This window comes from Mesoplodon bidens (assembly GCF_964165515.1).
Source record: "Mesoplodon bidens genome assembly, chromosome: 4".
Lineage (NCBI taxonomy): Eukaryota > Metazoa > Chordata > Mammalia > Artiodactyla > Ziphiidae > Mesoplodon > Mesoplodon bidens.
The window spans coordinates 56,163,069-56,176,121 of NC_138160.1; positions in this window are offsets into that span (position 1 = coordinate 56,163,069).

Here is a 13,053-nt window from a genome sequence, read left to right on the forward strand (position 1 = left end):
TGACAAAATCCTAGGCCTTATCATTAACCCAAATCCTTGAACATCTATCCCTCAAATAAACAAAATGTCTACAGTGCCTTATTCCTGACCCCCATATATGGCCCTTCAGAGGGCCTGGACCTATGGAATGTCCTGTAGTGAAGCTACTCTCTCACCCTCTGTTCTCCCCAAGGTACTGTATTGGTCCAGAGTCTGAAAGAGGCTTCAGTTCCTAATTCAACTATCATTACAAGAGTGATTTCAAATTGGGAATCAGATAGCCATAAGGAATCAGATGGCTACATAAGAACTGGAGAGGCACCAAACTAGTGCTTCCCACACTGGGATCTGCAGTATCACATGGAAAGTATATTTTAAAAATATAGACTCCCTCCTGTCTCCTTCCCCCCGCACCCCCCACCCCCACCCCATAGGCCTTTTATTCAGTAGTCAGGACATGGGCCTAGAAACATGCATTTTTCAAAAACTCTCAGGCAGGTCCGATACAACCATCTGGTTCCAGTGAGTGGACTCGCCCTTGGAAACAATGACTTGGGTCATCCATCAGGGCTCAGGTAAGACGTTCCTAAACTCATTGGTCCACTGTGTTACAAGAGATGTAGAACCAAGGCAAGGGCACCTGGGGAGTGGTGTGGCAGCATTCTGAGCTAAGGGGGCCTGTCAGGTGGAGGGATACATTAGGCAGAGATGTCTGCAGTGGAGTGGCACCAGGGTGAAGGTAAGAGCATAAACCTAATGTTGGCCCAGGGAGGAATGCAGGATGTGACAGAAAATGAAACAAAAGGGTGACTCCAGAAACAGGGTTTTTGAGGGGCAAGGACAGAGAGGCAGGCAGGAAGCCTGAGGAAACCATACAGCAGTTCAGGAAAGGCTGTGGAGGTTCAGCCCCAGGGGATTTCCAATGCACAGGACAGAGAGATCTCACAGGACAATAAGGGGTTCCATCCAGAACGCCTGGAGATGGGGGCAAGGCTGGGCTCCTTTCTTGTTTCAATAAGGAAAGTTGCGATGCCACCCAGGAGATACAGCAGAAGTTGAGGTGGCATAGGGCCACTGTCAGGCACCTTGGGTGTCTCACTCCAAGAGCGCCAGGAAAGGCCAAGTGAATTTGAAGAGCAAAAGCAGAGAATATGACTCAAAGAAATGATCTATTTAAGTAGAAAAATATTTGATGCTGGTATTTGCCACTCTTTCACTAGACATCCTTCAGTGGAGAAAAAGATATCCAAATCAGGTTGTTCCCAGGCCTTTGATTGCACACACAGGGCTGGGAGTGACTCCCTGAAGGCACAAGGTGATCCAGACAGGTGTTCTCTGCATGAAAGGAGAATCAAGAGCAGAAGTTGGGCACAAGCAGTCCTCTGACACAATGGAGTCATCTTGGGGATGGGCAGAGATCAGCCCCAGGATGGCAGCATGTGACACACATGAGTTGGGAATATTCTAAGAGAGAGGAAGAGTCTTATGTGTGAAAGTGACATCCTACTCTGAACTCTGTGCTGGGTACTTTCCACTCACTGTTGGTACTTCTCAGGCCTGTCTGTCCCACTTTGGCCCTCACCAGGGCATGTGGGAACTACTGGGGCCCTGTGTGCCTTGCCCAGGGATTGGGGAATCAGAAGCACCATTATAGGTCCACTGGCCTAGACTCCACCATTGCTCTCAGTCCTAAAGTGCACTAGATGTGGCACTGAGCCAAAAATGGGCTTCCTCTAGAGACATAGAGCCACCCAGGGTCATGCTCAGAGAAACAGGCCACTAACCCTAACATTCTCTAGTTTGCTTATACCAAACTGGATGCTTCAGTATCTCCCCCATCCCAACCCGCCTTCAAGGTTTGATCCCTCCCCTTTCTTTGCTTCTAACAGAACCCCAATCTTGTTCAGGTATCCATGTACTCAGGAAAAGCTGGCCTCACTCCCAGCCCCAGGAGTGGTCCTGATCAGAGTAAGGAAAGTCTCATTTTCCTTGTCATATTTGTTCAGGAGTGGTTATGTGACCTGATTCCAGCCAAAGAAACATGAGGGGAAATCTGAGCACTTCTGGAGAAACTTTTCAATCTTCCAAGAGAGCTGCAGGAAGAGATAGTTTTCCCTTTCCTCTGCAGATTGCCACGTCTGGATATATTGCCCAGAACTACTGTGGCCATCTTGCTGCCAAGCACGTGGAGGAAGCCAGCTTTTTTTTTTAATTTAACATCTTTATTGGAGTATAATTGCTTTACAGTGGTGTGTTAGTTTCTCCTTTATAACAAAGTGAGTCAGCTATACATATATATATGTCCCCATATCTCCTCCCTCTTGTATCTCCCTCCCACACTCCCTATCCCACCCCTCTAGGTGGTCACTAAGCACCGAGCTGACCTGCCTGTGCTATGCAGCTGCTTCCCACTAGCTATTTATTTTACATTTGGTAGTGTATATATGTCCATGCCACTCTCTCACTTCATCCCAGCTTACCCTTCCCACTCCCCGTTCATTCTCTACATCTGCATCTTTATTCCTGTCCTGCCCCTAGGTTCTTCAGAACCTTTTTTCTTTTTTTTTAGATTCCACATATATGTGTTAGCATGCAGTATTTGTTTTTCTCTTTCTGACTTACTTCACTCTGTATGACAGACTCTAGGTCCATCCACTTCACTACAAATAACTCAATTTCGCTTCTTTTTATGGCTGAGTAATATTCCATTGTATATATGTGCCACATCTTCTTTATCCATTCATCTGTCGAGGGACACTTAGGTTGCTTCCATATCCTGGCTATTGTAAATAGAGCTACAATGAACATTGTGGTACATGACTCTTTTTGATGAGACAGGAGCGATGGTGAGAACATGGGTCTTTTAAGAGATCAGGGCTGAGCGACTGAGTCAACTAACTCTGAAGTCCTGGACTTCAGATTTAGTCCACTCTGCCCTGGACTTCCAATTACGTGAAATAACACTCCATTGTTTAAAGCAATCTGAGTCAGGGTTTCTACTACTTGTAGCTTAAAGCCTTCTAATTGTTTAAGTTTCAAGAGGAAAGGGAAGCATCTGAATAGATCCTTTTCATTCTTTCCCAAACCCGTAAAGAATGGAAGGGTGGTTTCCACTTGCTATTCCAGTCCTCCTCCTTCCTGAATTGGTGTTTCTTCCTCTATGTGGCCTCCAGTATTTACAGCGTGTCTAGGACTGCTGTTTAATTGATGTGAATCCAAAAGATAGAAGTTGTTTGATGCAATGGGATGTAGGAAAGGAAATAAGAGGGAAGTAAAGGTTATGGATGAAAGTTATGGACACTGTATAAATGCTTAAAATGTTTCACATGCAGAGGTGGTCATGGCACACATACTTACAATGCAAATCCAAGTCACCTTTCAAACCCAGAGGCCTTGAGGACCCCTTCTATAGAGCTGTGCTGTCCTATATAGTAGCCAAGAGCAATCAGCCATTTGTTCTAGCCACTAGCCACATAAGGCAATTTAAAATTTTAATTAAAATTAAATAAAATTTAAAATTCAGTTTTTTAGTCACACTAGCCACATTTTTATTCTCAATAGCCACATGTGGCTACCATATTGGACAGGACAGACACAGAACATTTCTATCATTGCAAGAAGTTCTATTGGACAGCACTGTTACAGAGGCATCTCCTTATTCAAAGTGAAATGATAAGCAGAGAACCTATTACAGGCTTAGGAAGCAGGAAAGATGGACGGCACAGTGGCAAGGACACAGTTTTGTGATGAGCCCCGGATCTGCCTCTTACCTAACTTTTTTTTAAATTTTTATTTATTTATTTATGGCTGTGTTGGGTCTTCGTTTCTGTGCGAGGGCTTTCTCTAGTTGCGGCAAGTGGGGTCCACTCCTCATCGCGGTGCGCGGGCCTCTCACCATCGCGGCCTCTCTTATTGCGGAGCACAGGCTCCAGACGCGCAGGCTCAGTAATCGTGGCTCACGGGGCCAGTTGCTCCGCGGCATGTGGGATCCTCCCAGACCAGGGCTCGAACCCGTGTCCCCTGCATTGGCAGGCAGACTCTCAACCACTGCACCACCAGGGAAGCCCCTACCTAACTTTTATGAACCTTAGTTTTCTCATAGTAGAAGTGAAGATAATAATATTTACTAGCAGGATGTTGTGAGGACTAGAGTTGATGTATATGGAACACCTAGGAAGGGTCTTATCACATTGTAGATGATCAATGATAGTAAATATTACCTCTGGCTTTCTTCCTTGAAAATGGGTTATACAAAATTTTGTTGTGTTTATACAACCCTCTACACCCTTGATACTCAAAGTGTGGTCCCCAGACCAGCAGCATTAGCATCATCTGGGAGCATGTTAGAAATGCAAACTCTCAAGCCCCACCCTAGAGTTACTGATTCAGAACTTAAATTTTAACAAGATCCCCACTTGATGGATATGCACATTAAACATTAGAAAGCACTGATCTATACAAGCAAAAATTCAGAATAAGTAAACTATGTGACCACATAAAAATGATATGGATAGTAGATTATGGAACCTTAATCATAACTTATATGCTTCAGTTTGAAGACACTGTGAGAGACTAATGGTTAAGCCCAGCAATGATGGGGCCTTGGGTCAAGAATGAGCACCCAGGACAGAGAGCTCTTGTACCATCTTAGCAAGATAATGCTGCAAAAAAGGAGAATCTCCCAGCTCCCTGGGCGGGTGATCTGGTGGCATCCCTGAATTCTCCCAGCAGGTAAGCTTTTGCTGCATAAATTACTCCCAAAAGTTAATGGTTTAAAACAACAATGCAGTAATTATTTATTATCTCTCACAGTTTCTGCAGGTCAAGAATTCAGACAGGGCACCAGATCTGGGGCCTCAGCTGGAAGACTTACAGGCTGAAGGTTGGAATCATATGAAGTCTCCTTCAACCACGTGTCTGGCACTGATGCTGGCTGTCAGTAGGGGGCCTATTTAGCATTGTCAGCTGGAACACCCACACACAGCGTCTCCGAGTGGGTTGTCTTCCTCAGAAAATGGTGGCTGGGGTCCAAGGACAATCAGAGAGAGAAAGAGTAAGAAAGAGAGAGAGAGAGAGAGAGAGAGAGAAAGAGAACCAAATAGAAGCCATATTGCATTTTATGACCTAGCTTTGAAAGTCACACAGCATCACTGCTGCCACATTCTGTTGGTCAAGGTAATTACAAAGGTCTGCCCAGGTTGAGAGGGAGGAAACATAGACTTAAGGTACGTCAAGGTCATATTTGACATAATAACAGAGGTACGTTCCCACCCTGTGGGAAGTGATATTTTTGTAATGGGTATATAATTGAGGCCATCTTATTATGACCATCTATGGAAAACCAAATCTGCCACGTGAAAAATTTTTTTGGTTCGAGTTATTTGAGATCTCAAATCACCACGCCCACCACCATTATCATAAACAAGTTACTATTTGGTGTCTTCCATGTGGAGGGCACCACATTCTGATTCATATTTGCTTTATAGCAGGAGTTATAGGATGTTCATCTCCCTTTGGTGTACCTTGTTCTTGGGAATTTTTTTTCTTCCAAAAAAGATAGCCTCAAAGTTAGTTTCACTTTCCATTCTGTCTTGTTCTTTTGCATTATTTCATTAAAGTCGAACTCTTTGAATGTGACATCAGAGAACTTCAAAAATAAAGTGAGAATAAGTGGCATTGGTAAAGATAACGGCTCATTCACTAGTACTAAGTTCCGAAATAAGTTTTTGGCTGCTCTACAGCTTGAGATTCCTTGCTAATGGCAAATAAAATAATTACAGCAAAATGTGCCCATGCATTAAAATTTTGATTTCCATTTTTGTAGCTATCTAACTACCTTATATTTTCAGACTAAAACTTTTCTCTGTGTATTTTCATCTTCATAATAAAAGTTTCTTGGCAAGACTGATCTCAATCTGTTTAGTTGTTCTTAGAGTAGAATCAAGAAAGAGGGAGGATGAGATAGAGCTTTCTACACATGACAAAATGAAAAATGCTAGTGTTTGTTTCTCATTAAAAAAAAAAAAAGCAAAAGCAAAAACTACAGTCGGATCTGGCCTATAGTCATTCATCCTAAATAATGGAGGAAGAGAAACATAAGGCAACTGCATACAGACTTGACACAGACTTTTTAGGGTTTCTAGTTTTGTATAATCTTCTGTGCTCCCTTTCACCAGAAAGTCACATTGTAACTTCTTATAGTTAGAGGGTCTGCCCCTGTAATAGACCTTTCTCCCCACCCACCTGCTAAGTGCTATGAACATCTCAGGGCTCCCATTATTGCCTTCATGTAGAAATTTCACACACACACATAGACACACAATCATTCACCTCATATGTACACATTCACTCACACACAAACTTGCATGCACAGAGACATACGCAGTCACACAGTCATTCATATGCCCATGGTCACTCACACACAAAGTCATTCCCAAGCACGTGTGTACACACACACACACTCTAGCCTAGCACAACCCACTTCCTCACTTTGACACCTATGCAACTACTTGAACACCCTAGCTCCACCTCTAAGCAGGAGGAAAACCTTTCATCTTTTGGGATCTTCCCACATGACCATAGCAACATTCACATCCAAGACCCACTCACCCAGGGTCCTGAACTTCTTCAGTGCCAACAATATATGACCTACCCTATTCTTTTCTGCTAATCAAGATTATCAGAAAGCAATTAAAAGTAAGTGAATCTATTCTAATTTATTTTTAATTTCACAAAATTCTATAAGTGTTATGTGCATTGGTTGGAAAAGACCTGAACCAGGAAGAAAAAAGACTTCTTGGGAAGGTGAGAGTGTAAACATGGTCAGAGAGCAGAAGAAAAGATTCCAAATAAGAGAGAATAAATGTATATTAAAAGATGAAAGAACAGAAGCTCCTATTTATCATGTCAACTGTACCTATATGCCTGGTATGTCACATTTATATTGATATCTAACCCTAACAACATCTTTAGGCATGGGTGTCATGTCCATTGTAAGGATAATAAAACTGAAGCTCAGAGAGCTTAAATTATCTGCTCAAACTCACACAGCTAGTAGGCAGAAGAGCTAGGATTTGAACTTAGTTATGTCTGACTCCTAATCCTAACAGGTAGTGAGAACTCAAATATTCAATCACCCTTTAGAAGAACTGTTCAGATTTATCAGGATCAAGGAAGGAAGCTACTTTCTTTGATTACTAACTTTAAATTGCAAGTAGCCACATCTTTTGCATTGCATATAATGGCAATCTTACTTTAAGGCTAGACCAGCATGCATTGTTCAAATGATGACTTACTGAGAGCTGGGATTTAGGAAATTACCATGGCAATTTTCTCTCCTTCCTCCACAGTAATAAAACTCCCAATTTTTAGCTAGGGAGTTTTTAGCCACATTTCTTGATTTCCGTTACAGCTAGATGTAGCCATGTCTCTAATTGTTGACCGATCGGAAATGGATGGAACTCTTATGCAGTTTCAGGAATCTTCCTCAAAGCAAGCTGAAACATACCCTTTGCCCCTTTCTTCTCCATCCCTTCTTCCTGCTTGGAGCTTGGATCTAATGGCTTGAACTCTAACCACCATCTTGGACCCTAAGGACAAAGGCCTCTAGAGGTAGCAGAGCAGTGAGTTGAAGAGTCTAAGTCTCTGAGGATTTTGTGAAGCAGAGTTGCCATTCATTCCTGGACTGCCCACCTCCTACCTGTACACAAGAAAGAAAGAAATGTCTTGTTTGAGCTACTGTAATTTGAGTCTTCGTTACTTGCAGCCAATGCTAATCCTAACAGGTTCAACATAGAGACAGGGATTGCCATGTGCCAACAGCTTCCCACATCATGGAGCCTTCTGTCCTTTTAAAAAAAATTCCCTGGGTATCCTCATAGACTCTCCTCCCTCCACAAAAAGCCTAAAGCGCTCAAGTCAAGTACTGGGTACTCAATTACCATCTATTGTCAATAAAGTCAATTAAACTCATTTAAGTTTTATACATTTCTCCATATCTTTATTTTTCTCAGTCACTGTTACTCTTACTTGCACATGCTTTTTAATCTGGTTGGTCAAACTTGTGTCTTTGCGCTCTTTCAAAGCCTTCATCATAGATTGCATGTTGAGAGATCATATAATGCAACACCCTGATACTTTTACCCCTCCCCATTCAATGATGTAAGGTTGAAGGGTCAGAACAGATCCAAGAGCAAAGGGAAAATGAAATGAGACGCTCTCAGCAGTTCACCAGGAAACTTTGTCTAACTTTTTACCTAGAATGCCTCTGTGTTATAGCTTTGCTTTCTCGCATTTTTGATGAGAATACAAACCCACCAGATTCACAGACATAGCAAACAAACTTATGGTTACCAAAGGAAAGTGGCGGAGTGAGGGGGAGGATAAATTAAGAGTATGGGATTAACAGATACACCTTACTGTATATAAGATAGATAAACAAGGATTTACTATATAGCACAGAGAACAGTATCCAATATCTTAAAATAACCTATAATGGAAAAGAATTTTTAAAAAGAATATATATACATATACACATACATATATACATATATATGTATATAAAAAAACCAAATCACTTTGCTGTACACCTGAAACTAACACAATATTGTAAATCAACTATACTCCAAATAAAAAAGTTAAAAAAAGAATATAAACCCACTGACCAGAAACTCTCCCTTTATCTTCTATATGCTGCCAACATCTCATGACTATTTAATAAGCAATTAAGTATTCACAACAATTGAAGGGAAACCCAAAATCTGAAACTCTAATCTTCATTTATGATATTTTATTATTCCTCTAAAACCTGTTCTTTAATTCATTTGACCAGAAGCTTAAGGAAACTTGTTACTTCAGCAGGAGGCAACCCAGAGGGGAGGACAGGAGAGAGATTGGGGCAGAGGGAGGGTGGTGAAGGAGGCACTACACACTCTTGGGGGCCACCATTCCGACCACCCTGCATTCACACACAGTCCACTCTCTACCGTGGGCCAAACGCCATGCAAACGCCACCCAAACACCACCCAGCAGCTGCTGCCTGACCTCCCTGTCTCTGAGCCCCATGGCAGTGTGATTGGGTGTGCCCACAGCACAGGGTGGGCAAGAAGGAGTGGAGGGAATCTCCAGAATTCTGCCCCAAGAGGAGCAGCTCTCCTAAAGGACAGGCAGGCCAGGGAGGTGCTTCCCTAGAGTTTTACTGTTTTCAAGTTTGGTTTAGTCAATTCTCCACAGCCACTCTGCATGGATGCACAGCGATGTCTGCTCCCCGAGGGCTGTATCTACCTGTCATCAACCCCACTCACTTTTCTCACTGAGAAAGCAGTGGAATGAGATGAGCCTGTAGGCTGCCCACACTCCCTGGTACTATCTCTGATCTGCCCCCAAACAGATGGGCTTCAGGGGACTGTTGCTTGACCCCAAGTCCATCAAACACATTGCCTCTGTGCCTTCAAGGCTTGTCTAGAAGAGGAGACCAATAAACCCTCAATGAAATCAGCTGCCCAGCTCTCAGGATTTGACTGAGAGAAATATTTGGATGGAATAAACCAACTGCTACTGTCAAAAAATTACATGAGAAAACTTCTGGTAATGGAAGGATACTGAGTCAAAATGAAAAAGCAATAATCAAATAATAGTAATAGCTAACACTTGGTGAGCATTAACTGGGCCAAATGTTATGCTATATAATTTAAATATTTTGAATAAAAGTCCTTTAACAGATATGTCTTTTGCAAATACTTTCTCTCAGTCTGTGGCTTCTCTTATTCTATAGGCAGTATCTTTCTCAGAGAAGAAGTTTTTTTTTGTTTATTTGTTCATTTGTTTTTACTGCAGTCCAATTTATCAATTTTTCTTTCATGGATTATGCCTTTGGTGTTACATCTAAAAAGTCATTGCCATACCCAAGGGCATCTAGATTTTCTCTTGTGTTGTCTTCTAGGAGTCTTACAGTTTTATGTTTTACATTTAGGTCCATGAGTCATTTTGTGTTCACTTTTGTGAATTGTGTAAGATATGTTTCTAGATTATTTTTTTTGCACATAGATGTCCAGTTGTTCCAGTACCATTTGTTAAGAAAACTATCTTTGCTTCATTGTATTGTCTTTGCTCCTTTTCAAAGATTAGTTGACTACATTTACGTGGGTCTATTCCTGAGCTCTCTATTCCATTCCATTGATCTATTTTTCTGTTCTTTCACCGCTACCACACTGTCTTGATTACTGTAACTTTATAGTAAGTCGTAAAATTAGGTAGTGTCAGCCTTCCCAATTTGCTCTTTTCCTTCAATGTTGTTGCTGGCTATTCTGCATCTTTTGCCTCTCCATATAAACTTTAGAATAAGTTTGCCAATATCCACAAAATAACTTGCTGGGATTCTGACTGGCAATGCCTTGAATTTATAGATCAAGTTGGGAAGAATTGACATCTTGACAATACTCAGTCTTCCTATCCATGAACATGGCATCTCTCCCCATTTACTTAGCTCTTCTTTTATTTCTTCCATCAAAGTTTTAATAGTTTTTCTTATATAGATCTTAAACACATTTTGTTAGATTTATACCTAAGTACTACTTTTGGAGGGAAGTGATATTAATGGTATTGTGTTTTTAACTTCAAATTCACTTGTTCATTGCTGGTGTCCAGGGAAGGCATTGAATTTTGTATATTAATGTTGTATCCTGCGACCTTGCTAAAATTACTTATTAGTTGCAGGAATTTTGTTGTTGTTGTTGTTAATTATTTTGAGCTTTCTATGTAGACAATCACATCATATGCAAAGACAATTTTATATCTCCCTTCCCAATCTGTATATCTTTTCTTTTCATACTGTATTAGCTAGGACTTCCAGTATGATGCTGAAAGACGTGATGAGAGGCGACATTCTTGTTGTGTTCTTCATCTTAGTGGGAAGTATTATACTATAGACTTTATATCCATGTCTCAGAAAATCCTTGCAAAGACCCTGTGAGATAAGAACTATCGTATTCTTATTTTTTCATCTGAGGACACCAAAACCCAGAGAGGTCATACCCAAGGTTACATGGCTTGCGAGTGGTTAGAGAAGAGATTTAGATTCTCAATTCCTGAATCTAGTGTTCAGATTCTTAACCACTATTTCGGGTACTAAGACATCCTGTGAAAAACTGTCAAGATCCAGAGATGCTCAGACTTTCAGCCAGTACACAGATCCACTGAGGTATAAAGATCAACACATATTGCAAAAGTTACTCAATTGATTTTAACATTTAGAATCTATCTGAATTATACTTTAATATATAAAGCTCAATGGAATCAGTCTGGTTAATTTGCCATATGCCTCTCTATTACAATTAACTTAATTTCACCATATGCAAGCTCCTAGGCTTGACACCTTGACACTGTTAGCCATCACACAACATAGATTAATGTGACACTGACCTGGATCTCTGAGGTCCCTATTCTAAAATGCAATGGATATTTTGGAAGTACAAATAGAGATAGTGATATCATCTGAAATCATTTAACAACAAGAGCAAACCTGATGAGACTGAATATTGTCATCATAGGCAACATCCTAGGCTTGTGTATCCAGAAATGGCTTAACTTTTGTACTGGGTGGGAGAAGAAATAAATCACTCCTCATCCACTATGCCCGGAAACGATTTACAAGTGAGATCAGATTTTGGGAAGGGCGTTTCTTTAAGCAGGAAAAGTAGCCCTTCTCCTTTCTGTGTAAACTTCCCACTAAATGAGATTCAGTTGAATTTTGACTTAGAAGTGAAGAGCTGGGAGATAAATTATTGCTGAGTTTCTAAAAGTACACAGTTCATGGCACAGAGTAGGCTCTTCAAAAATAATTGCTGGGAATTCCCTGGCAGTCCAGTGGTTAGGACTCTGAGCCTTCACTGCCGAGGGCCTGGTTTCAATCCCTGGTCGGGGAATTAAGATCCTGCAAGCCGTGCAGTGCAGAAAAAAAAAATTGCTAAATGACTGAGTGAATAAAAGAAAAATACCATACTGAGTGGCTTTTTTTTTTTTTGGAATGGATTACATTCTCCTGAACTTATACCTGTGTCCTAAATAGGGTGATTTGTATAATAGGATCCAGAATGAGGGTCCAAGCTGTGGACTTCCTGTATATTCTGCCATTCCACTGGGCATGAATAGAGAGAAGATGAGAGGCAGTTTATTCCCATAAGGACCCCAGGTATCTTGTGGGAGAATCAGTGATTAAATGCAGCGAGGCTAAGAGATACGGCAGTTGTTGGAATTAAGTCTGCCTGAGCTCCTCAGTCCTCTAATCATATTCACCCTTAGGGAGAGACTGTACGTACTATATTAGTTTCCTGGGGCTGCTGTAACAAATTACCACATCCTGGTTAGCTTAAAACAACATACATTTATTCTCTTACAGCTCTGGAGGCCAGAGGTCCAAACTCACTATCACTGGGCTGAAATCAAGGTGTTGGCAGGGCTACACTTCTTCCAGAGGCTCTCGGGAAACATCTACACCTCGCCCCTTCCAGCTTCTGGTAGCTGCGCCATTCTTTGGCTTGTGGCCACATCACTCCAATCTTCATGACCAGCACCTTCAAATCTACCTCGGCTCTGGCTACAGATCATTTTCTCTTCTTAGTCTGGCAAATCTGCCTCTGCCTCACTCTTGTAAGGATACATGTAATTACATTTGGAGCCCACCTTGATAATCCAGGATAATCTCCCCATCTCAAGAACTTTAACTTAATCACACCTGCAAAGACTCCGTCATATACCTTAACATTCACAGATGCCAGGGATTAGGATCTTTGAGGGCCATTATCCAGCCTACTACAGGGACATGAGCCTGACCAAGGGGCCTGTGAGGGAATAGTCTCCTGGCCAGGTCCCCAGAAACTATGCTATCATTCTAGGGTGAGCGAGTGCTGCTAACCAATGGCTCAAATTTTAGTGATACATGTCAATCTGCTATTTAGCTGCAATTTATTTAGGTTGTTAATATAGCTAAGGAGATACAGATCTGCTCACCATTCAGCTACTTTGCATCATGTCATCAACCCACAAATGATTTGGTTTTTGCCTGGAGCAGAATTTCAA